At 33.9% G+C, this 23,878-nt stretch overlaps 1 protein-coding gene and 1 long non-coding RNA gene across 9 annotated transcripts in view; one reads left to right on the plus strand and one right to left on the minus strand.

Moving 5' to 3' along the window:
- LOC118187932 (low-density lipoprotein receptor class A domain-containing protein 4-like) overlaps positions 1–23,878 on the plus strand; it is a 365,193-nt gene that overhangs the window by 251,381 nt on the left and 89,934 nt on the right. The window lies entirely within an intron of this gene.
- LOC146993010 (uncharacterized) overlaps positions 7,376–23,878 on the minus strand; it is a 74,757-nt gene continuing 58,254 nt past the window's right edge. The window contains exon 3 of the long non-coding RNA XR_015038975.1: positions 7,376–7,739. This is a non-coding gene — a long non-coding RNA (uncharacterized LOC146993010). The remainder of the gene's footprint in view (positions 7,740–23,878) is intronic.

Here is a 23,878-nt window from a genome sequence, read left to right on the forward strand (position 1 = left end):
GGATATAAACTTAGCACGATGTAGGAAATAATTTTGCAGAATGGTAAGAATTTGTGTATAGTGAATAAAGACTTATGCGCAGTGTAATATAATAATGACTAATGTAAAATGTAAGAATTTTTGTGTAGAATTTGTGCCTTAATTAATGGATGCAAAAAAACTGAAACTTCTGCTTTATTAAAGCATAGTAGTATGAGAATGAATAAAATTCTTCAAACATTTACCCTCAAAGAGTTTCGTTTCGTGTTTCTCTTTTTATATGTGTAATATACGCATGTAACAGGTTTACGGTGTTCCTTAAACATATTACATGCACATATTATAGGATAGATAATTTTACTCTCGTTTTTCCTTCATTCTGTAGCTCTGAACTCAAATCCTATTTGTCAACTTAGCTTTCAACTAACTGCCTAGCTTAAGCTAGACAAGTGTCAAGATGATTTATCGCCAGTAATAAAGAACTTAACAACAGCTAAGTAAAATTTATTTCAACACAAATTACGGTGTAACTAAGACACAAAAACCTGAAGAGTAGCATGTTTGCGAACACCTAGTCTAAGCTGCTAACTATTTACAGTTTTAATTATTAAATGACTACACACCAGGAAATATTCTAGTTTGCTATTTTCAACTTCCATTTACCCCAAAAGGCTTTAAGGATTATGATCATTGGTTTAGTTTATTATGGCAAAGCACGCTAGGGCTATCTACCAAATGGGAGGAATGCCATTGTGGAAGACTGTCTAAGGGAAAAAACTTGCTCAAAACCACGTTACACGCCCATGCAGCCAGCCCTTTCGCTCGGATTTTAAAAAATTTCTGATTTGGATGATTTATTATGACGAAAGCCGAAAAGAATAAGATAGTGTAAAAACTATTTAACTACTAGGAAATTAATGTGATTGTCACAGCTTGATAGCGAAGGTCCTCTAACTTTACCTCTTAAGACCTACTACATTGCAAATTTGCATTTGGACTTGTCTTCATTTGTTTTAAATATTACGTCATTACAAGTTATCTTTAAAAATATATGCGAATTCTTTCCCACCCAAAATAGTTGCGTTTGAAAACAATATTTTGAGTAGTAATACATTGCTTATTGAAAAGTGCACATCTTCCCATTTCTGCGTTTACAATCGGACGTATATTTCTGGAATTATTTAAGTGGCATACACGTTTTTATTAGAAAAATAAGCAGGACTTTAAAAGCTGAGTCAGTTAATCCTGTTTGGCTTTGCTTTTTTAAATCCTTTTTAAGCTTCGAGATTTTGATAAAATGTAACCATACGGAAGGATAAAACGTTTTACTTTGGAAGATCTGAAATGAAAGAAGGCGATAACTGTTGTCGAAACAAATGATTTAAACCAAAAATTCTAAAAGACAGACGGGTTAGCTCATAAAGTATCCCCTTCCCATCGCCGTTTTCGTGCATAAGAATAAATCATTTCTAAAACGCTTGATTTGAGGAAAAGTATCCAATTTTAATAACTAAAACTTCCTAGAGTGTAACTAGAAAAGCAATATCTCAAGGTTTAGGGAAAAACCATCCAAAGGTCAGACGAAATATTGGAACGTTGACAATGGCCTACATTGTCGGGATCACTGTTTCCGCATTGATTCGTGGTTTCTGAACAGCCAGACATGTCTGTACCCTCCTACTCTAAGCCCCCTCTCTATTTATATTATATTCGTTTACGCACTGTCTGCGATGTCTGTCTGAAGGTGATATTCTTAGTTACTTGATTACTACGTTTCATTCTTTCCAACCACGAATATCAGTTAGTAATTTAGAGTTTAAGAGATAAAAATCAAGAATTGGAAACAGTAAAAATAACTAAGAAGTGCTTATAAAATCCTTCTTTTGAACTTAATTAAATTTCATCTGAGCTCTTCTAAGTTTTATGCGTAGGAATACTTTCTTTCTGAGAACAGTTTTATTCGACATCAAAAAAAAAAAAAAAAAAAAAAAAAAACAGACTGATTAATGTTTCCCTACAGGAAATGAATATGTTTTGTGATGAAAGATGTTTTGAATATTATGAATAGTTAACTAAACTCGCTTTGTTAAAGAATTTTAAGAATAAGAATAGTTTCCTGATATTTGCCAGAAATTCTTCGAAACATCACAACAGAGTGATTAAGGTCACTAAATACTGACAGTTCGACCTGGTTTGGGTTCGAGCCCAGGCGAGCGGACTGGCTGCATGGTTGGTTTTCTCCATGTGTTACGGGAAAACGAGACAGTTTCCCTCAGAAAGTCCTCCACGAAGGCATCCCTCAATATAGGCAGATAACCCTATTAGCCTTATCTTATTCAAATAACCTAGCCAAACATCTAATCATCACAAGAAATGTGAAGCTTTTTCTCCATTTAATTCTGAGTAATATTTTTCTATTCCATGAATCAGTCATCATCCAATACGAGTCTCCCACATAGCAATAATAAACAAGTACAGGTAGAAGCTAGGCCAGCACCTCTGTAGTGTCTTAGGTGATTGAGGTATTGTTGAACTTAGCTAAGTGTTAACCTTCCGCCGCAATTTTGATGGAGATTTGATTTTAGTTTATTATGGCAAAGCACACTATGGCTATTTGCCTAAGGCGAGAAATACCTTCGTGGAGGATTTTCTAAGAGAAATTGACTCGTATATGCATTACACATGGGAAAAATCACGAAAACGCCCATGCAGCGAAACTGTTCGTCTAGATTCAAACCCAGGTCCAGTTTTGATGCAGAACATCCGATAAGCAATACTAGATAGTGTATTTTCGCAGAAGTGCGAGAATAGAATGCAAGAGCCACGCAGTATCAAATACTGTAACAATATTGAACTACAAAGCAGCGTTCAATTTCTCACATTTTTATGAAATTCATAAGAGATTTTAACATCTTTCATAATTTTGCTGCAGTAATTTAGCGTTTAAAAGGATAGTGAGTAAATTTAGTTTCAGGTGCGACTTTCGTTATTTAACAATAACACCGGAATATTTTCCTATTAAAGCCGTAGCTCCACCACTGGATACGGCAATGCACGTATTCCAAGTAATATATTACATAAAATACAAGTAATATATTACTCAAACATAAAATTGTCAGTTGCTCTGAAAATTTCATTTGCAGTTGCTGTATCATGACTAGATTCTCAAAATAAATACTCTTCTCAAATTCTCATATCTTCTTCGAAATATATGTAAACTAATAATTGAGTGTGTGTGTGTGTGATTATGGCAAAGCCTCGAGGGCTATCTGCCTAAGGGGAGGGATGCCTTCGTGGAGGACATTCTAAGGGAAACTGTCTCGTATACACGTTACACATGGGGAAAACCACGAAAACTCCCATGCAGCCAGCCCGTTCACGGGATTCGAACCTCGGACCGAACTACCAGTGTTCAGCGACTTTACCGCTCGGCCGCTGGTGGGCCCCAAACTAATAATTGAACAAAGTTCGTTATATCAGTATTTTCGTCCAATTGCAATGCTAATAGTTATTGTGTTTTATTTTTTTAATAAGTGCCTCTTTTATGGAATCTGTCATTTCATGAATTCGTCGACATACTGTATCATTTGCTAACGAATTATTATTGAGTTCTTAGGCTTACTAGGTGACTAGTTTCCAAAGTTTTTTCACTTGTAGTAACAAAAACCTTTCATTACTTGTTTACTGTTTTTGAACTCCAACTTTCCTCTTAAAATGTTCTTTAAATTTAGCCTTTCAACTGGTATGCTTAGATTCAAGATGTTTTTTTTAAGAAACGATGGTTTCTTACTTTGATTGGATAACATTTCACCGCAAACAACACATTGAGGTCGAAAGTCCATTTCAGCTCCATTCCAAGAAAGCCCAAATGATGAATAATGGTTATTAATTTTTTTATAAACAATTTTTTTTATTTTCAATATTCTTAGTGCTAGTAGATTGTCCTGGATCCAACACCTGTGAATCACCAATTTTCCGCTTAGTCAGTCCTAGCCATTTTTCCGTTTTGAAAACCTAGATTTGTTTTATTACTTTTTCATAAATATTTTAATGCACAATATATTACCAGTTCTTCAAAAACAGAAGACTGTATTCTCAAATGGCGTAGAAAATTAAGGAATACAATGCAACAAGAAGACAAAATACCTGCTGTTAGAAACAGCGAATCGCCGTAAATAAATGATTCTAATTGAAAATAGAGCAATATGGACCCAGAAATGATAGCGACATATAGTGTAGACATGCTGAATAAATCGATCAACTCTAAAAGAATGCTATTATCTTTTTATAAGAGCTTATTTATATTTCCTATTAAATACAAGATTCATTTCTATTACTCCTTTTAAAATCATCATATATAACAAATTTTGTTATGCCTATGGCTCAAAGACTATTTGTGAAAATAAAAACGGATTATTTTGCTGACGTCTGTGAGCTGCTATTGACTTTGAACAAAGCTCAGATCGCATAAATTTACAAATGTTAGAAAAAAAAACTTAACCAGGTTGTTGGGTACTTAATTTTTGAATTTAGTAGTTAGGAATACTTTGTTACTTTGCGTACCACCTATTTTTCTATTGCGTACCACTGGCTTAGACCAAATAATCTGATTCCCTCCCCCATGTTTCATTTTAACTCATTCTGCATACTCATTTTCTGCTGCTTGCCCGAAAACTGCACGTTTTATATACTCATACCGAATAGCAACAAATTGTAATAAAGGTAGATTTTGGGGTTCTGTTAACATGAAATAAATATATGCAGAGCAACTATAAAATATCTGACAAAAATGTAAAAAAATGTAAAATTAAAAATATGGCAACGGGGCAGGAAAAGTGAAAAAGAACAAAAATATTTGAATCACTCAATTTTTTACAAGTGCTACAAAGTGTGACCACGAACAGTAGTACAAGATAACTCTTTCTCAGCTCCCGGTTAATGTACTGAAACGTTTGGCAATTCGACAGTTGTCTATCTGCTCAAGAATCGCTTCCTGTACATCCCTTGGGCAGCTGTTTTGTTTCCATATACAGTCCCATCGATAAAATGCATATCCTCTAGTTCCGCTTTCGTATAGCGTACATGCTGCGTAAAAACTTCACTGGGAATGACGATTTACGCCAACAGACTGCTTTGACCTACGGATTTTAACAGCACCCTGCAACACCTCAACGCTTCATTTCCGCATATACATTCCCTTACAAAATCTGCTTATTCCATACCCTCTACATTTTTGCCAGATATTTTTAAATCACCCTATATATATATATATATATATATATACATATATTGGCGTTCGTGCGCAGTTGCGGGATTTCTGTTTTTATGGAAAACGTGTTTAAGATTCATATTAAAATTCAAAATATGTCATATAATATTAAGATTAAAGTAATGTATGCATTTAAGCGTAGTTTTTCACCTGGTTACAAGAAATGAACTTTTTAAAGATTGAATAGATATTTAACGTTGTGAAACAAAATGCAAAAGACTTATTTCATTGTAGTTAGTTATAAGCGAAGCATATTAAATTCAGATACTTTTAAAATAACTTCATATCACTATTCTTAAATTTTACTTCATATAGTCTTAAAAATTACTTGTTCCATTTTACTCAGAAATTTCTGTGTTCGTTGCATGAAAACTTAAACTATTAATATTTAAACTCGCTAAAATTCGGAAAGACTATTTCTTGTTTAATTCAATTTCATAGAATCCGATTTCAAAATTTATGAAATGTCTTCATTTCTCAGTGAAATGAAAGCAAATTAACATTACATATTTAATATATACAGTGAATAAATACAATGAATAAAATCGCGTCATCTCTTTTTTCCTTTGACTTAACAACGTTTTCATTCTGGATAGTCTATAGGTTTATTGCTCAGAATAGTCATTTGATGGTCATAATTGCTAAAGCGGAATACGCCAGAAAATAAAAGCCAAATATTTGTTTTAGCTGGAAATATCTTTTCCAAATTTTAAATCTTTCAAAACATGTACCTATCTGAAGACAAATCGTATAACTGATCAACACACATTATTATTCTGATAGGTCAGTTAATGATAAACTGGCCTATCAGAATAATTTTGCATAGCTCTAAAATTTTCGGTTAGCTTTAACAGGAATATTTTATAATGTACATATATAAACAAAATTATTTTTAACAGAACACAAATTTTGAAAGCACAAAATAAAAGAATTTTGAAAAGTACAAAAAGCAGCTTTTAGATCCGGAAACTTTCATGTCTGATTCAAAGCAAGTCATAAACGCAATTTAGTAACTTAAATAAGAGCGTTTCTTCTGATATTTTTTCTTGCCCCCCTCTTCCATTTAATTTTGGAACTGTGTGATACACTTAATTTTCCCCCTTAAACTGGTGACACTATTTACATGTGCTAAAAAACACTCATAAATATGAAATGATGCATAACCAAATATATTCGCATGAATAATAATTTTACCATAAGAACAGCAGTCATTTTCCATAACAAAAATCTAATAAAATGATCCCATTCAGAAAAGGCAGGTATAAAGTGGATGCTACTTGGTATGCTATACAACATAAATTGTAAGACTGTTATTTACATTGCTATGCATTTTAATGGGAAATCTTCAGAGCTGCTAATTTTCGTTATTAAATTTATAATCAGCTTTTATCATAAATATGGGTTGACTATCATTAATTTTGCATCACCGGAACCAATAGAATATTTTATAAGTTATTTTATCGAATTACTGATGATTAGATTAAAATAAATTTATCTTACATTTTACTTTAAAAGGCTATGAATGAGTACATGTTGGTTAACAAAAGGGAAAAAAATAAAATTAAAATCAACAGAAATTTACGCAGGTAAAATATAAGCTGCAAGTAGTTCTGTTGACTTACATGAGAAACTTCATCATCGCCATTTCCAAGGTGAAGATCGGGGATTTGCAATTTAGCAGTTTTATGTATTTTTGTCGCGAAGGGCTGTGAGGATTGCTATCGTCTTCACCTTGAACGATAACTGTAATATCAGGAACTGATATGGTGGCCCTTATACACATCTGTTTATTCAAATCTCTGTCAGCAATTCTTATGCCATAAATTGTAGATGAGCCACTGTTGTATGTAATCTCTCAAACTTCGCTGCCGTTAACTTTTTTCCTTATCTGTTACAGACAGCGTATATTCCTGGCGCTTCACACCATGAGATGAACTTTTTGTATTCGTTGGTTCTATGACCGAGGATGAATGTCTTCGGGTTATAATAAAAATGCGAAAAGATACGCAGTGCCTTACCAACAAACGCTTAGAAACAGCTGATGCAGCGACTAGCACCGCTAAACACTGAAGGCAGATTCACGTGGAGAATGTAACGTAGCCGGAGAAAAAAAAGGTCTGGGTGGAATTTCTAGATTAAATATGGCTTTATTATCTACATAAATATTTACACCATTGTATAAAAAAATATCTGTTTGGTATCTTCGCCGCATAGACGAGAGGAAAAGGACTGTGTTCTTTTCTCCCATCCAGTTTCCAGATACTGTCACCTACGATGGAACACTATTCTTCTCTCACTAAGGGGTGTGAAATAGGTCCTTAACCTCTCTGCGATCGGCATAAATTTGCCATCAGATAGGCAGATTTACGATTAACCGTTGAAAACAAAATACAATTTATGTTGAAAACTCGGAAATTTATCGTTTCTTTTCAACAACATCCTAAATCTGAAATTGTTCACATGGAAATCTGCTGGATTCATGTCGGTCAACCTGTAAAGAAAAATTATGGTTATTATGATATAAGTTCTAAATAAGCAGAGGAAAAATATAATTTAACCTGCTTTATAAGATTCCTTTACTCCTTTTATATGACTATGGTTAGGTTATTTGAATGTGGCAAAGCACATAAGGGCTAAGGGCTATGTGCTTTAAGGTGAGGAATGCCTTAGGGGAGGAAAATCTAATCCTCCTAAAGGAAAATGGCTCAGTTCCCCGAAACCGGATCGTACCCTGGTCGAACTCCTGGGATCCAGCCGTTCGACCGCTGCTGAAAGCGTTATCTAACTACGGATTCTATGGTTTATAAATTTTCATGCATTTTTGTCTCCTTTCTTTTTATCTATCATTTTATAGAATACTTAAATTAGGGACGTAATTTTGTGTACTAGTCATGGAAATAACAATTTCAAATTAATGCATGAGCTTTTAGAATTTAATGTGTATATCTCGGGTTTAAGAATAAAAATTATTTTATCGAAATATAAAGAAGAAGAAGCTTTTCCGATCTTTGGCATCTTCCTCACACTTATAAGTAGACTTCCTGTTCTACATTACTATTTCAAAATAAACTCATCCCAGTCCATGTATTAATTACCATACTGGTTCGAATATACAGCAAATCCCCCTTCCCTCTATGAGTGCCCTTAAAAGTGACATGTTGCAGAAAGCATTTAAAATAGTAATTCTTAAACCTTTTTTACTCTAAACACCCGTTTCACTACAGCTAGACGATCATTCATCCCCCCCCTCCTTTCCAAAACTCGAAGAATACAAATACATGTATTTAAATTTATATTATTCTTTAATGTGTTTCATAAATTAAACATGAAAAAGTACAGAAAATGTTGATAAATATCAAAATTTGAATAATAGTAGTTTTTTTTATAATTATAAACTAAATGCTTAACAGGTAAATAAAGGCTGACCGCATTCCTCCCCCTTGAAACTATATGAAATCCCCCCAGAGAGGAATTCCCCCCTGGTTGAGAACCCCTGATTTAAAAACCATTTAAGTAATTTATTACTTAACTATTATGCTAAAAGTAAACATATTTATTACATTTCTAAGTATGCTATTTCAGCCATTTAATTACCGGTGTTGCGGGAACACCTTCAGCATATCAAGCTGTTTCAGGTGTCAGGTAGTCTTATAAGGAGATTTTTTTTTCTTTTTACTTTTCCCTTGTGCACCTTGAAAATGCAGGATCGTCTTTACATGTGAGGCATCTTACTTTCAGAACTTGAAGTGTGACTTAATAAATGATTCGCAAGTTAATCCTCTACTAATTCCTTTAATCTTAGTTGTGAGACTTGCTTTCTGTCAGAACTCTCACTTCAGTGAACTATATTTACCTGCTTATTAAGCTTTACCAAATCGGTACGAGGGTATAAAACTCCTTCTGCATAAGTAATGAGATGCCTTCATTCATAAACTGTATAATCATTAATCACATGCAATCATTATTCGCCCTGGTGATTTCAAATCATCTCTCTTAGTTACGTTTATTTACTTGTTTAGTCGAATACGGCAAGGCATACGAAGGTTATCTTTCTTCTTTATCAGTTAATTATAATTTTAATGCCATAAATTGAACCTATGTGGTTTTAAGGTGGTATTAATATGCTTATAATCTGATGAACTTCCTCGATGTAAAATGCCTTATTTTTACCTTAATAATTTAACTGAAAGGTATAAAGAGGACATCTGAAATTGTTTGCTAAATTTGAATGCATCATTAGTTACGAGTCAATTTTCCTCACCTGAGAATAGCAAAAAAAGGTCATAAAATTTTGTGTTGTAAAATCCAGTTATCCATGATAATCTACCAGTCATATTTTTACAGTTTAACGGTCGACACATCTGTTTCGTTGTTGGTACGATGTTGACATCCATCGATCCGCAATTTCGCAAGCTTTTTTTTTTTTTTTTTTTTTTTTTTTTTGCAAAAGGGAAAGATTGGGCAACGTCCACATCTCATGAAGTGGTCAATAAACTATACTCTAAAGCGCGTGATAAGCTGAACGTCATTACATTTCCGCTACACATCTCATTTGGATTCAAGTGGTGAATAAACTACCAGTATACACTAAAGGAGGTAAGAACGAAGAAATGTAATATACACATTCGCTACATGCGTCGGATGTTTTTCTTTCTTTCTTTTTTTTTTTTTTTTTTTTCTGCTTTCATAATGTAAACGCTCGGTAGCATTCATTGCAATGTTTACACGAATCTTCTGTTATGTTCGCTGAAATACTAAGTAATTGCTCGACGTCACTGATTGCCTAACCCCTGTTGTGGCTAACGCAAATGATTTGATTGGATTAAAGCCCTCTTACAGTTTCGCGAAATGAAGATTTTTTGCAAGTTCGTGTAATAATATTTATACTACGTGCGTTTCTTGATTATAGGTTAGTTCCAAGTAGGAAAGACTGGGTTTTGTGCTGAGTGTAGTATGTAAGTTATTTTCATATTGTTTTAGAGTAACATTTTGAAATATATTAATATAACGTAATTTTATCGGATGCAAACACAAAAAAGTTTTGATTCTATTCAGATAATCAATGTTTTTCCCCCTTCATTTATGGATATTTTAATCTTTATCATTTTTTATAATAATTGACCTGAATCTTCTCATAATTACCTAAAGTTAGTTTTCTGTAAACAGAGTTACCTGTTAGATTAGATACATAGTGGGCAAAAGTTCGCGCAACTGAACTTCTTTTATCCGAACTCAATGGAGCAGTGCCATTTTGGATAGACCTTTTATTTTCGGCCTAATAACGCATGGCCGGGCTTGCCTTCATAGAAAATCAAAACGACTCATTATTTGCATATATCATGCTGTTCTGGAATACGTTTTGTAAAAATATATATCAAACTTGCCTTTTCAGTCCTGTTAAACTCGCTAAACTCAGTTATAGTCACTGTCAGTTAGAGGCAGCACCTTCTAAGAATACAATACTTTTTCTGCTCTATTAAGAAAGTGAACATTTTTCTGCTAGTATTGAAAGTTATTTCGTATTGTTTGTTTTAGTTGTGCTTTTGAGGATATCGGGGCGAATTTGCACTTACGGTAATTTAATATTTGCCGGTTTTTCTCATGAGTGTTTTTGTTTTTATTACAGACGCGATAGTTATTGAAGAAAACTATTAGAATTTAAAATGCCGTGAATGCCTGAGCATCTCAAAAAAGAAGAAATTTTAGGTCTTCTACATAAATTTTGAACTTCTGAACAAATCAGATGATATTTGATTATGAAAGTGAATTTAAAGACTCTGAAAATGCAGTAGGTAATCTAGAAGATATTGCAGAATGTAACGAAAAAAGATAGGAGAAGCGAGCGATATTTTTGATAATAGTTATTAAACCCAAAAATTAAAGTATGTGACTAAACGAATTTTAAATTAATTAAATAACTTTTTACATATTTGATATAAGAGTTAGAAGATTTTTTTTCATTTATACGGATTGGCAAAACTCTCATGTGGTAGTTCAAAATAATTTTATGTGTAGTTTGTCAAAATCTTTGATGTCCCTATTTTTTGGCAGTTTATATATTTTCTGGTAAATCTTTCAGTATAAGCCTTTCAGCATAAATTAATTTTAATGAATGTAATACGATACTAAACATAATTACTTTTTTACAGACTAAACTTCCACACTCTACTGCTTCTGCGTACAATATATTGAGATAATTGCTTTTAGTATAAAATTTGTATTTACGCCTAAATCTCACTACCTACTAGGCAGTGAGATAAAGCGGATTTTTGCTGCATAAATGTAACCAAATTCAGTTAGCCGTTTTCAATCCAGAAAATACTTTTATGAACACACAGCGGCTAAAGTTTATAACAATATAATCACGTTTTGTCAAGCGTAAGAATTAGCTTCATTACCTAGCTTGACTTTTGTATCGATAAAATGTTGATGTATGCTGGAATTTTAATTAATATCGTATTTGCTTACGAGTGACATAAACCTTTCAGAATTCAGTATTAAAGAAACAAACTCTGTAAAATAATTTACTAATAGCTATTGGGTAAACCTACCTGCCCACTGCTTGAAATGAAACAGCTTTAAAACTTCTGTTATGATACAATAGTTTTCGTTAAAATAAAGGTGTAATTTAGTAAATAATAAAGGCATAAGAGATTGAAAAATACAGTTCTTGTTTTAAACGTCGCAGTTTATTAAAAAAATATACATTTGTAATGTTAAAGATGTTACGCCATGTCCAATGGTCATATTCTTAATTGCTAGCTGTTTACCGTGCGATGTGGAAGGCAAATTGAAAACTTTTTATGTCTCTGGGAATAGCAATATTTTCGAGGATGATAAAGGGTATAATAGTGTTATGTAACGTAGCATAACTACTGAAAAAATGTGAAAAGATACTGCCAAAAACGTTTCTGATGTCAAAAGAAAGAACGGTAGATATAAAATGCTTTTCATTAAAAAAATTATTTAAAATAATTGATGTCTTCAATTTCTACTCGTTTTGCAATTCAACTGTCTAGATTTAACATCTGTCATAGATGTTTAATTTGAAATCATCCTTGAACAAAATGTGTTTCTGATTTATTTCATATCTGTATGAGATAAAAGAAAAGCAAATTCTGTCTCAAACGCAAATAGTTTTACAAATAAATGTTAAAATTGATAAACTGATATAAAACTCTCTTGTATTGTATAGAATATGTACTTTGCGATTTAGGCAGCAAACCCATTCGAAATGTACATTAGTTATTCGCGTTATTCAAATCAAGATAACTTTATCAGTGTGAGTGTCATCACCTATTTGAATGACGCTTATGTTTTCGAAATGGATGACGGTTCCGTCTGAGCTACATGAGTAAGAATAATTTGATAACCACAAAATACTTTGAATCAAATCAATAAAACCAATTTTCTGTCATTCATTGAGTATATATCTGAAACAAAATTATAAAAAATTACATTAATCGTTAGCTCAGTCTTTGAGTTTTAAGAGTACCGAGAGATGCAGGCAAATCACGTCTGGCAAAATGCGATCTCTGTACTTCATAAGATCTTTAATTTATCTTTCAAACTGATTTAACAAATTGCTGAACTAACTGAGTGATTTAAAAGCAATACAAGATCTGCTAAATAATTTATATCTTTATTTTGTAATATCTTTAATGGTCGTAATTCGTGCGATTTATAATATACCAAACTGATTACTTTCATAAAAGTTTGAACCATTATTTTAAGAAATAAAACATGTTTTTTCTAACGTCTTATTTACATGTCCAATTTCCCTCCCTCCCCTGACCTATCTGACTGACTTTTTCTTTCCGTATAACAATAAAGGATATGCTGCCGTCTAGCTCATTTCACTCTTGCGTATCTTTACTCAACATAATGTGGTGTGTTTGTCTTCGTCACATGGAATAACAGGTACTTGAAAGGAACGGTATTAGTTCAATAGCTAGTAATTCTCCCAGTGATATTACTAGTACACTGTTCCTTTTATTCTGCATATTTGTCGAATCATAGTTTAGTGATTGTGGACAAACTTGTAGATTTCTTGAATTTGTAGGAAGTTTGGAATGTGCATGGCACTAAAAAATGTTTTTGAATGTACTATATATTTTTTATAATAGCATTTATGCGAATTTATCTTTTACTCATGCGTGCCTACAAGTACACACACCCACGCCTTTTATTTCAATTTAATGGCACTGCAAAACAAAAATACTCCCAATAATAATAAAAAGAAGATCGAACGTACAATTCCTTGTCTGTCCTTCCTTTATTTTCGTAATTTAATGATTACTAAAATTTGAAAATAAGCTCGATTGCAGCTTGTTATTTAAAACATCCAGCTTTATAAATTAATGATAATATAATTAATAAGAGTATAATAAAAAAATCTGAAAGCTTTCAGATTTTACATTATGCCCAAAGGGGCGTTTTTTTGTGTGTTACCTTTATTTATTAAATATCATGTTCTTCGCATTTAAACCATAAAATTCAGTTCAAGAGTAATATCATAGAATAATTTTAAAATGAGCATATCCTTAGAATTTCCGATACACAGTCTCGCGCGATGAAGATAAAAATGTTTTGTTTTTTTCGTACAATGTTGCCATTGCTGGCTTTGAAATCGTTGAGTTTGTTAATCAAAACGCGTTAAAATTTTACAAAACATGAAATAGGTAATAAAACAAATTCCAGATTCCAAGTTTGGGCTTCCAGATGCCCATGTTCGCAGGAGGATTACATTATTCAAAATTTGATGGCTCTAGGTACCGTTGTTTTATCACAGTGCGAGAACCGTATATTCATTTATGCAGATTCTTTATTATTTAATTTCTTTAAATATAATACAGGGCTCTAATATTTGGAAGCAACAATTTGAAAAGTGAATCAACATTTATAGTGAATCGACGCAAAATGCCAAAACAAAATTAATTGTCCTTCTGGGCAAATTGCCCCTTTGGACTAAAAAGATTTCTCCGATATTTCTCGCTATGCATACGTTATTTTCTTGCGCTTCGAAGTAGTATTCGATACTTATAATTATACATTGTAAAACCACGCCAAAATGTACTCAAATTATTTTCATTACGCATATTAGAATGGTCTGTTGTATCTAACAAATTTTTATCGGTATATGGTCGTAGGTTAAAATCTTTACCGAAATATTATTGCATACATACAAAGGTAGAAATATACTAAAGGTTTTGTAAAGAAATTCTCCTTTTTATTACAGCTTGTAGGAGAGGAGAGTTATTTTCTGTTATGAACCGTTGTCTGTGAACAGCTGCAACAATAACTGAAAGTAAAGCTTGCGCAAAGTTCATTTGCATGAACGGCGAGGCCGATGGGGATTCTAATTTCATTTATTTTTCAATTTCATATGAAATGGCTGAAAGACTGAATTTTTCAAGGTCGTCTGAAAATTTGAAGACCGTTGCTCCTATATTTAACTAGTCGTGATTTTTTTTTTTTCCAAGATAAGATTATAAATGAACCGGAACTTTAATCCTTCAGATTTCATCAAATCGTGTGTTGATTTGCTAAGTATACACACATACAGAGAGCCTTTTGCTAGGAATGAAGTAAATATAAAGCAAAAATAAAAATAGTAGAAATTTTTAAAACTAAGCATTCTTTAATCGCTGAAAATTTGCAGGATCATGGGGTTGTTTTTTAAGCATATTTCCGAGATAAAAACGGGCGCCAGATATTTTTACCGTGTGGCATGAGTTAAAGATAAAAACAAAACAATAAATAAATTTTAAAACTAAATGATGCGTTTCGTTATACATAGATCTTTGCCGAGGATAGGACAAGAAAAGTGTTTTCCGTAGGGAAAAAAAAAGAGAGAAAGACTAATACCTTAAATATAAAATAAAATGAAATAAATAAGAGGTAAACTTCGATAAACTGAACTTAAAGTGAGCATGAAAACGATTTCGAATAATCGAAAATTCGACTTATCGAAAACGTCAATATTAATTTTGAAGTCTATATTTCAACATACAGTTCGGCTTATCAAAAGAGTTTAGCAGTAATGAGAAAATTACGAAAGACGTATTAGGGAGGTGGGCTAATTTTGAAGTTTGTCTCAATTTTTATAATTTGCGGTCTTAGCTCTGATACCTGTATTAAATTCTTTTTGTTTTAAAAGTATTTATTTTCACCACTCTAAATAAGGTGAAACCCCGATTCACGAATTTAATTCGTCTGTTCGTAAACCGAAATCATGATCCCCATGGGAACCAATGTAAAACGGGTTAATCCGTTCAAGGCTCACAGATTATTACTTATTTAAAATTTGCTACAGAAGCTTTATAACACAAAACCAATGGAAATCATTAAATCTAAGGCAACAAATAAACATTACATTAAACAGATAAAATAGACAAAGATCTAATTTAATGTTATTGTAGCCCTACTAAGGAAACTGGACGGCATAATTGAAGAATGATGAGAAAAAAATAAGGAGGAGATGTTATCCTTTGGATAAGAAACCCCTTCCTGGAAACTTAAGGTAACTAACTGTCTTTCTGGCTTATCATTTTTCTTTTTCTCTTTGTCTCTTAGCGCTACTCTGCTTAAGACTCACTGGGCCTCCGTATAACTCAAAATTTATTCAGTATGATTTGCTGTTAAGTTTGAAAATGTTTCTGAATTTAGATACGGCAATGGCATTATCATAGAAAATGCTTATGCTGTAGTTTCTATCAGGGCTTAATTTCTAAGATTAGAAGTGCCGGAGCCCTATGGAAGACTGTCAGCAAAGAGGAACGAGAGTAAATAAATAAATAAAATGACTATTAAACTCAGTCATAATTTTAAATTAAATAGTTTGTGAGGTTTACCACTGTGTAATTGAAGTCAAAAGTGAGTAACCTTAAGAACTAGTAAGCGAATAATCGCTTAAGTTCGTATAACATGAAACAACCAACAAGATGGAAGGGTAACTAACCCTTTATTATTCCAATAAGATTTAACAAAACTCCGTCCTGGAGTGTACGATAAAAGCCGACACTTGGGCTTGAACTTAAGAGACTAAGAAATAAACTAAAACTAAGATTAACTAAAGAGATATAGCCGAAGCTATCAAGAGTCTAATCAAGTTGGCCCCTTAACTCTATTTGACTACGAAGCTTATCAAGGGCCTGAGTACGGTCGAGCGTAATAACAGCTTTGAGAGAGTAGCCAAAAGGCAGACGCGCGCAAATCAGAAACTCTGATTTTCTCTAACTCAGCAAGTAGAACTTCGCGATTTAAATACCGCTCCTCCTCATTAAGTATTCAGAGTGATTCCAAAACTACGTTCTGGCCGGAAGTAGTAAGTTGAAGTTAAGAATTTGACAGGAAAGGAACTTAAAATTTAACTGTTAATAAAATTAACATAATCCTTACAAATTAATATTATCAAATTAATTAATAGCTATTTAATTAATGTTTATAAATTGTTATTTAATGAATAATCATTATATAATTAGTTATAATTTAATTGATAGTTATTAGATAACTAATTATTATTTATTGAAATAATTAAAGATTGAAGTTATTAAATAATTAAAATTAAATAAAATGTAAAGAGATAAATTGAAATTTAATAAGGGATTTTTAATATAATTTTATCGTTAAAATAAAATTTTCGAGATAAAATTGCTTCTGAAATTGTTATTCAATTACATAAAAGAAGTGCCGCAGCCTTCTTATTCAGGGCTCCGGTGCGTTCTGGCTAGAATTATGATTTATTACAAAAACTAAGAAGCACCGAAGCCGAGACCCCGTGGTCTCCAGCCTAATTTAAGCTCTGATCGTAGGGGGGGGAAGTTCTTTTATCACCAGAAAAATTAAATATACTTAAAGTATAGCTGATGAAAATTCCAGGGCGAAACAGAATGAGGGTATGAGTGAGTGGAAACAAAAAATGAGGGGAATCTTGGTGAGAGAGAACGTTCTCTTTGACCGCGGCTCTCTGCTGATATAATTATAGCCATCAAGCAGATGTGTGTCAGAGGTAAAATGAGTCCTGAATCTGACTCCTAAGGATGAATGTAAAGTTGCTGGTTACGCTCCCCCCATTAGTGGATACTGTGTGAAGACGATGTATAGGACGTGCTTGAGCAGTTTATCTCAGTATTTCACTCTTATTGTACTCGCTGTCATTTAACGCACATTTAAGAACACAAATTTTCCTTCCTGCGAGGATAACTAACTGTAAGCATTGATAACAATACACTAGATACGATGGCATGGCGATAAATTTACGCGTTCCTAAACAAACTCCCCCAAATTTATTGCCCTTCTTAAAGGGAAAGGTTTTCGCATGTGAGTGAGGGGACATTACTTGAACGTCTCATGTTCTCATGAGTTCGTATTTCTAGGGAAGCAGAGTATTGCAAGTTCTGCTTATTGTTAAACTAAAACGTTAGGAATTCTAATTTTTCCCCCTTTAAATTGTGGTTCAGTTTTATAAAAAGAAGTACCAGATCTCATCTTATTTAGGGCTCCGGTGCTCTCCGGTTAGAATTGTCATTTATCTTTAAAATTGTGAAGTACCGGCTCCGGCGGAATTTAAGCACTGGTTTCTATCATATGATATCATAAGATGAAATTTTTCATCTTACTACGTTTTGGGAAATTTCGTAGATCAAAGAACTAGGTTCATGTTCTCTTCTTTTTTCCCTAAAAACATTTCCTTCACAATCGCTTTTTGTTGCTGCTTCTGAAGTTATTCAGTTATTTCTTAATGAGCTTATTTTTATGGCCGTCTAGTACCACTTCCAGCTCTTCGTTGTTAGTTCCAAAACCATGGTTTGCCTAGAGGCACAATATCATATATAACATAAAATTCCTCAGTGCAAAGCGGGCCCACCAGCGGCCGAGCGGTAAAGTCGCTGAACACTGGTAGTTCGGTCTGAGGTTCGAATCCCGCGAACGGGCTGGCTGCATGGGTGTTTTCGTGGTTTTCCCCATATGTAACGTGTATACGAGCCAGTTTCCCTTAGAAAGTCCTCCACGAAGGCATCCCTCCCCTTAGGCAGATAGCCCTAGTGTGCTTTGCCGTAATTAAATACACCACACCTCAGTGCAAAGCCCTCAAAATCTTTGCCTGCAACGCAAGTTGATCACAATTTCCTTCAAGTCGAATTCCTTGTCTTGTAAGTCACCTGCTGTCAGGCTTTGTTAATGAGAGGTAAACAAGAGGCTATTGAAATTGCTGCCCGATGTCCGTAATTCAGATATATTTCGTTATCCGAGGAGGTTTTTATTTAAGTAATTTGATTGTAGAGTGATTTGTGCAGGATTAGAGGCATTCATGATTCGAGATTTCACTGCATTTGGTTTCCAGTGTTTGTATTTGCGTATTTTACCCCTTAACAGAGAGCTATTAAATAGTAAGTTTTATCTTCATGTTTTTAGAGAACTGAATTTAACATGAACATGAACGCATTTTCTGCAGCTTCATTTTTAAAAGCTATATTTTATTTACCTTAACTTTTATGCTCAATTTCCATAATTAGCTAGATATGTTTGCTAACTTAATTGAAGTCTCGAAAATGTTTTTTGTAATCGATGAGAAATACTTTTATTAAAATTCATGTCACGAAGCTTCATTTTAATTAAGGGTATTTACTTTTCGTAAATTTTAATAATCATACTATTGTTAAAAATTCTGAGTCTATTGCCTGTAAAAGAAGGCAGAAAGAAGCTAGACCATCTTATGAAAAATAACATCGGCTAGAAATTATTATTTAGATTTGTACTCCAAGCTTTCTGTTTACATTAGAAAGAAGTATATTTATTATCATAATCCAGGGGTTAAGCTATTTTTGTGCGCCCGCGACTGTCCTCTATATACTATATGCAATGCCCGAAATCGCATTAAATGCAACTATGATGAATTTTTTGTTACCTTATTAATGTAGGGTACTGTTTATGATGCTTATGATTGCAATAAAATATAGAACTATTAAGAATCGTTATATATATATTTTTACTGCGTTTGCCAGCATTTCCTGTTTGTCAGATGTGCCCAGACGGAGAATAAGGTTAAGAACCCCTGTCATAATCCAAATAGCAATATATTTTTCTTTTAAAATTAACAATAATAATTTCATAAACCTCTTCTTGCTCTTTACATGTGCAAAAAGGATAGTTGTTTATACAAAATCTGCTTTCAGAACACGTTTTCCCATTTGAGAAAATTTCAATGTCTTTCTCTCCCCTTCGATTCTATCTGTATAACTCAGCAAACTCGGTTCCTCCCCCCCCCCCCGTTTTTAGAGTTAATGTTAGGCATGACGGCAACTCTTATCTGTATAGTGGTTAGTGATGCTGGCTGCTTTATCATTGGGCCCGAGTTCGAATGTCCGTAAAAGCATATATATTTGTTCTAAACGTAAATCACGGGGGGGGGGGGACACTTAAAATACTAGCGAGCCGAATGTTCTCTCGAGTAGTTTGGTGGTAAGGAAAGAGGCGGTAGACCCTTCGGATTCACCTCCAGAGTGTTTTTCATTAAAATCTGGGCGCAGTTTGTGCGGTGGGACTGCTGTACCTATACGGCCAGTGGTGAAATCTTGGCGTTCCTTCCACTTCTACCTGTAACAGCATTTCTTGACAAAATACTTTAAAAATTGGTCAGTTATTGAAACTAAAAATACATAAGATTCCTAAAATTGGAAAGTCTGAGTAGACATAACTATTACTAAATGATAAAATGAGTAATGCCAGGCTCTGGGTAAACTTTTCGGAGGAAATTTAAAAAAAAATAAAAATGTAATATTTTGATGTTCTTTTCTGCTTCACATAAAGGAAATGATTTAAGAAATATGTCAGTGACTACTTGCATCGGTATGAAAGAAGGGAAGAAAATGAATGCCCGAAAACAGACGCAACGAACAATTTCTCCTTTCCGTGATTCATGTGGCACTTATTTTTACGAACCACAGTTGGAAGCCCCGAGTTATTTCCCCCCCCCCTCCTGCATTTTATAAGTCTAACAAATGTTTAAGGAAAAAGTATCCCACGTTGGTTTAGAAAATGGAGTAAAATTGGGAAATTCTAGTTTTAAGTTTCAGATCGTATAGAGTTTTGTTCTTTTTTAGCTGGAAAAATGGAATCTGTTTTTCAGCATTTTATTTCCGGCTGGCATCAGAGAAATACTACAGAGCTCTAAACTTTTTGTTCGCCCTTGCAATGCAAATGAGATAAGATACAACGACCATGATTAAATTTTTTAACTTAAAGTGTTTGGGGTTTAAGTCTTTGATGTGGTTGCTTTAGTCAAAATGGGAATTTATTCACGACGTATTGTAACACCATACATACTACACCTATTGTTAAAACTTTAAAGTTTGCGTTCAAGAGTTTCAAAACTTTTTTAATACTTAAATCCTTTCTTCACGCCTTTCAAATCTTATTCGTCTCTTGATCTAGGATATAATGCGCACCTTTCAGCAACAAAAAATCTGACTTTAATTTAAATATCTTTCGATTTCTTTTCAGACTCATGTCGTCGTTTGACTAAGCGTTTTTAAGTAAGCACAGACAAATTCGGCTTACACATGTGACGATCAAATTGAACATAAATTTTCGTTTAATGTTTATTTTGTCAGCTTCGAGAAAGGTTCCCCAGCGGCTGAGCGGAAAAATTCATGAACACTAGAACTTTAGCTTGGGTTCAAATCTCGGTGGCTATATGGAAGGTTTTGCGGATTTCTCCATAAGTATGTCACTATAAGCTAGTTTCGCTTAAAAAAGTCATCTACAAAGGTACCTCTCCCAATCAACAACAGGATATAAGTACAAATCAAATGGTAGTATATAATAAGATAAATGAATCAAATAATACGATACAAGTGCAGAGATTTAGGTGCTGATAATGGCCATATACTCTGTTGAGCGATGTGTTGAGATTCAGAGAAATAGCTGAATTCTCATATGATGTGAAAGCAAAACCCAAAAAGAAACCCATTTCTTGTACAAAAATTGCCTTCATTTGATAATAAGATATTTTAGTTAGAAGAGGTGTGGTGTATTTAATTATGGCAAAGCACACTAGGGCTATCTGCCTAAGGGGAGGGATGCCTTCGTGGAGGACTTTCTAAGGGAAACTGGTTCGTATACACGTTACACATGGGGAAAACCACGAAAACACCCATGCAGCCAGCCCGTCCGCGGGATTCGAACCTAGGACCGAACTACCAGTGTTCAGCGACTTTACCGCTCGGCCGCTGGTGGGCAGTTAGAAGAGGCATAGCTTATTGGTTTTCATGATGACTTTTGCATAATCGAAAATGACTCACTAACAGCGCTAAGATATAAGCAAATCTTGCCACTTTTTATTATACCTTATATTGTTAAAGATGGTAATTTCTTTATTTCGAATGATAATAATGTGCGTCCTTACAAAGCACATCTGGTTTGAGATCTCTTATGCTAGAAAATATCTCTGAAAAATGCATGGATTAGTCATAGCGTTCTTTGGATTTAATTACGATTAATCGTGCTTTGGACAGTGAAAAAACGAGCTTCACCACGTCAACCATCTTCACCATGTCTTACAGAGTTTACGTTTAACAACATAAATGAACAGCCGCCCAAACTGTATTGTAATTAGCGTCGCTGACTACCGTGCCGAAGGCCCGGGTTCGAATCCCGGAGAAGGCATGGATGTTTGTAAATGTATAATGTCGGTGCGGCATGGCGGTACTCTAAATATGCGGCGAGCCGAAAGTCCTCTCATGTGGTTTGGTGGAAGGGGAGAGGGGTGGACTGAGCTAAAAAGCACTGTCACTCGTTAGGTGCTCAAGGCTGTTGTCAACGGCAGACGTAATCTAGCTCTTCTTGCCACGAGGAATTTCAGGAAATCCGGAGTTCAAGTCCCGGCGAGGACATTGCTGAGTTTTTGCGTTTTCTGCAAAATGCGGTGGACGATAATTCGTCACCGCCTGAATTTGGCTACAGGAATCCGTCTTTCCCATTCACCCTTTAAGTGGTGGAGAGTGTGAGGATTTATCTTGTTCCTTACCAGGTGTCTTTGCGGTGTAATTGGATGCACGTACGGCTAATAATCGAGAGGTCGGAAGTTCGAATCCCGGCAAGGAAACTTGATTTTCCATGTTTCCTGCCTCGATAAATACCTAATCTCCCAGCAAGGTTCAAAACTAAGCACTGTGTTCATGTATACCGCACAGATCTGCTGCGACAATATGAGAGTATTTTCCGGGAAATAAAAAAAGAAAGCTTTAATCTCGCCTACGTGAAGTTGGAAGTTGTGTGTGAATTTAGATAAAAGTACGACTTTTAAGGTGTTTGCTTGCCTGTTCTTATGCATCCCAGCATCATACTAATAATTTTCTGGAAGAAATTTCGTTAGTGATAGTTTCCCTTTTATCACATATTAACATTATTCCCTAATATTTTGAACAGTGCAGGTAATGTTTTGTACGACTTGTTAGTTGAGTTCTCTCCATCGCAATTTTAAGATCTAGTGCGTCAGGGGTTTATTATAAGGTCACATAAAGACACTTTAGAGTTCGGAACGTTAGATTCCTTCAGTTCAAGATTTCGTACTGTCTACAATTGGAGACGTTATTATTCTTGAAAGAGCTCTGCAGCATACCCCATCTCCAAATTCTTTCTATACATATTAGTGCTAAGATTGTAAAAAGCTTCACTGTTTCGATTGAAGAAAATGAGCTCTAAATTGCTCCAGCCATTAATAGAGGTTAAGTAGCTTGTTTTGATGTAATGAAGAGTTGCGAAAGAGTTCCTTTAGCCTATTCAGTCTTTCTTTCTTTTTAAGCAGTCCTTACGAAATGCTTTAAAATTACTGCTATTTTACGTCTTCCTCATGCTAATGCTTGTTTTATTTAAGACCGAAAAGCCTTAAATTTATCCGAGTGTGTTTCGCGAGAAGTGTTTAGTAGGAAGCTTTCGTAAGTTTTATAAATGCTTTTTTTTTTTTAAATCCATTCAGAAAAGTAATAATTTAAATGTCTAAAGATAAATGTTTCAGAAATTGACCATTTCCTTTTAGGGCCGTAAAACCTTAAATTTTAATGAACCTGTTTCATAAGAGTTACCTAGATGGAAACTTTTGTAAGCTTTGTAAATGCATTTTATTGGGTTGTTTTGAATAATTAGATAAATAAAAATTCAAGTAACTTGCTGCGGGATGGGGCATAATTCCCTTTCCACTGAGGCGAAATCACAAGTCTACTAAAGCTGGGCTATCCAACATCTGCCTTTAAATCATCGTACAGAAACGCAGGATTAGAAATATCTTTTAAAAGGTCAAAAGTTCTTGTTGTTCAAGTTCTTGACAAAAGTTCAAAAAACTTGTTCTGAGTCAAAAGCGCGTATAGAACTGCAGAAATTAAAATCCATTTAACTATTTTAAAAGAAGAAAAGCGATTTTGAAAATATTTATTACTATTATGTTCTCCCTTCTTCAAGCTATGTTTCTGCCTAATGCCTAAAATTACTGAGCCATGAAGCATTTTTCATAGCTCACCGCCAATTTTTAGTATCTCTTTCTCCTAAAAGTTTGCATCCCTCATCCATTTAGCCAATGATGCATTTCATTTTTCACTTCATTTTATCGGTGACGAACAGCTTCAAATGCAA

The sequence above is a fragment of the Stegodyphus dumicola genome, chromosome X2 (assembly GCF_044657685.1).
Source record: "Stegodyphus dumicola isolate Sdum_Otavi_A_Nest chromosome X2, ASM4465768v1".
Taxonomy (NCBI): Eukaryota; Metazoa; Arthropoda; class Arachnida; order Araneae; family Eresidae; genus Stegodyphus; species Stegodyphus dumicola.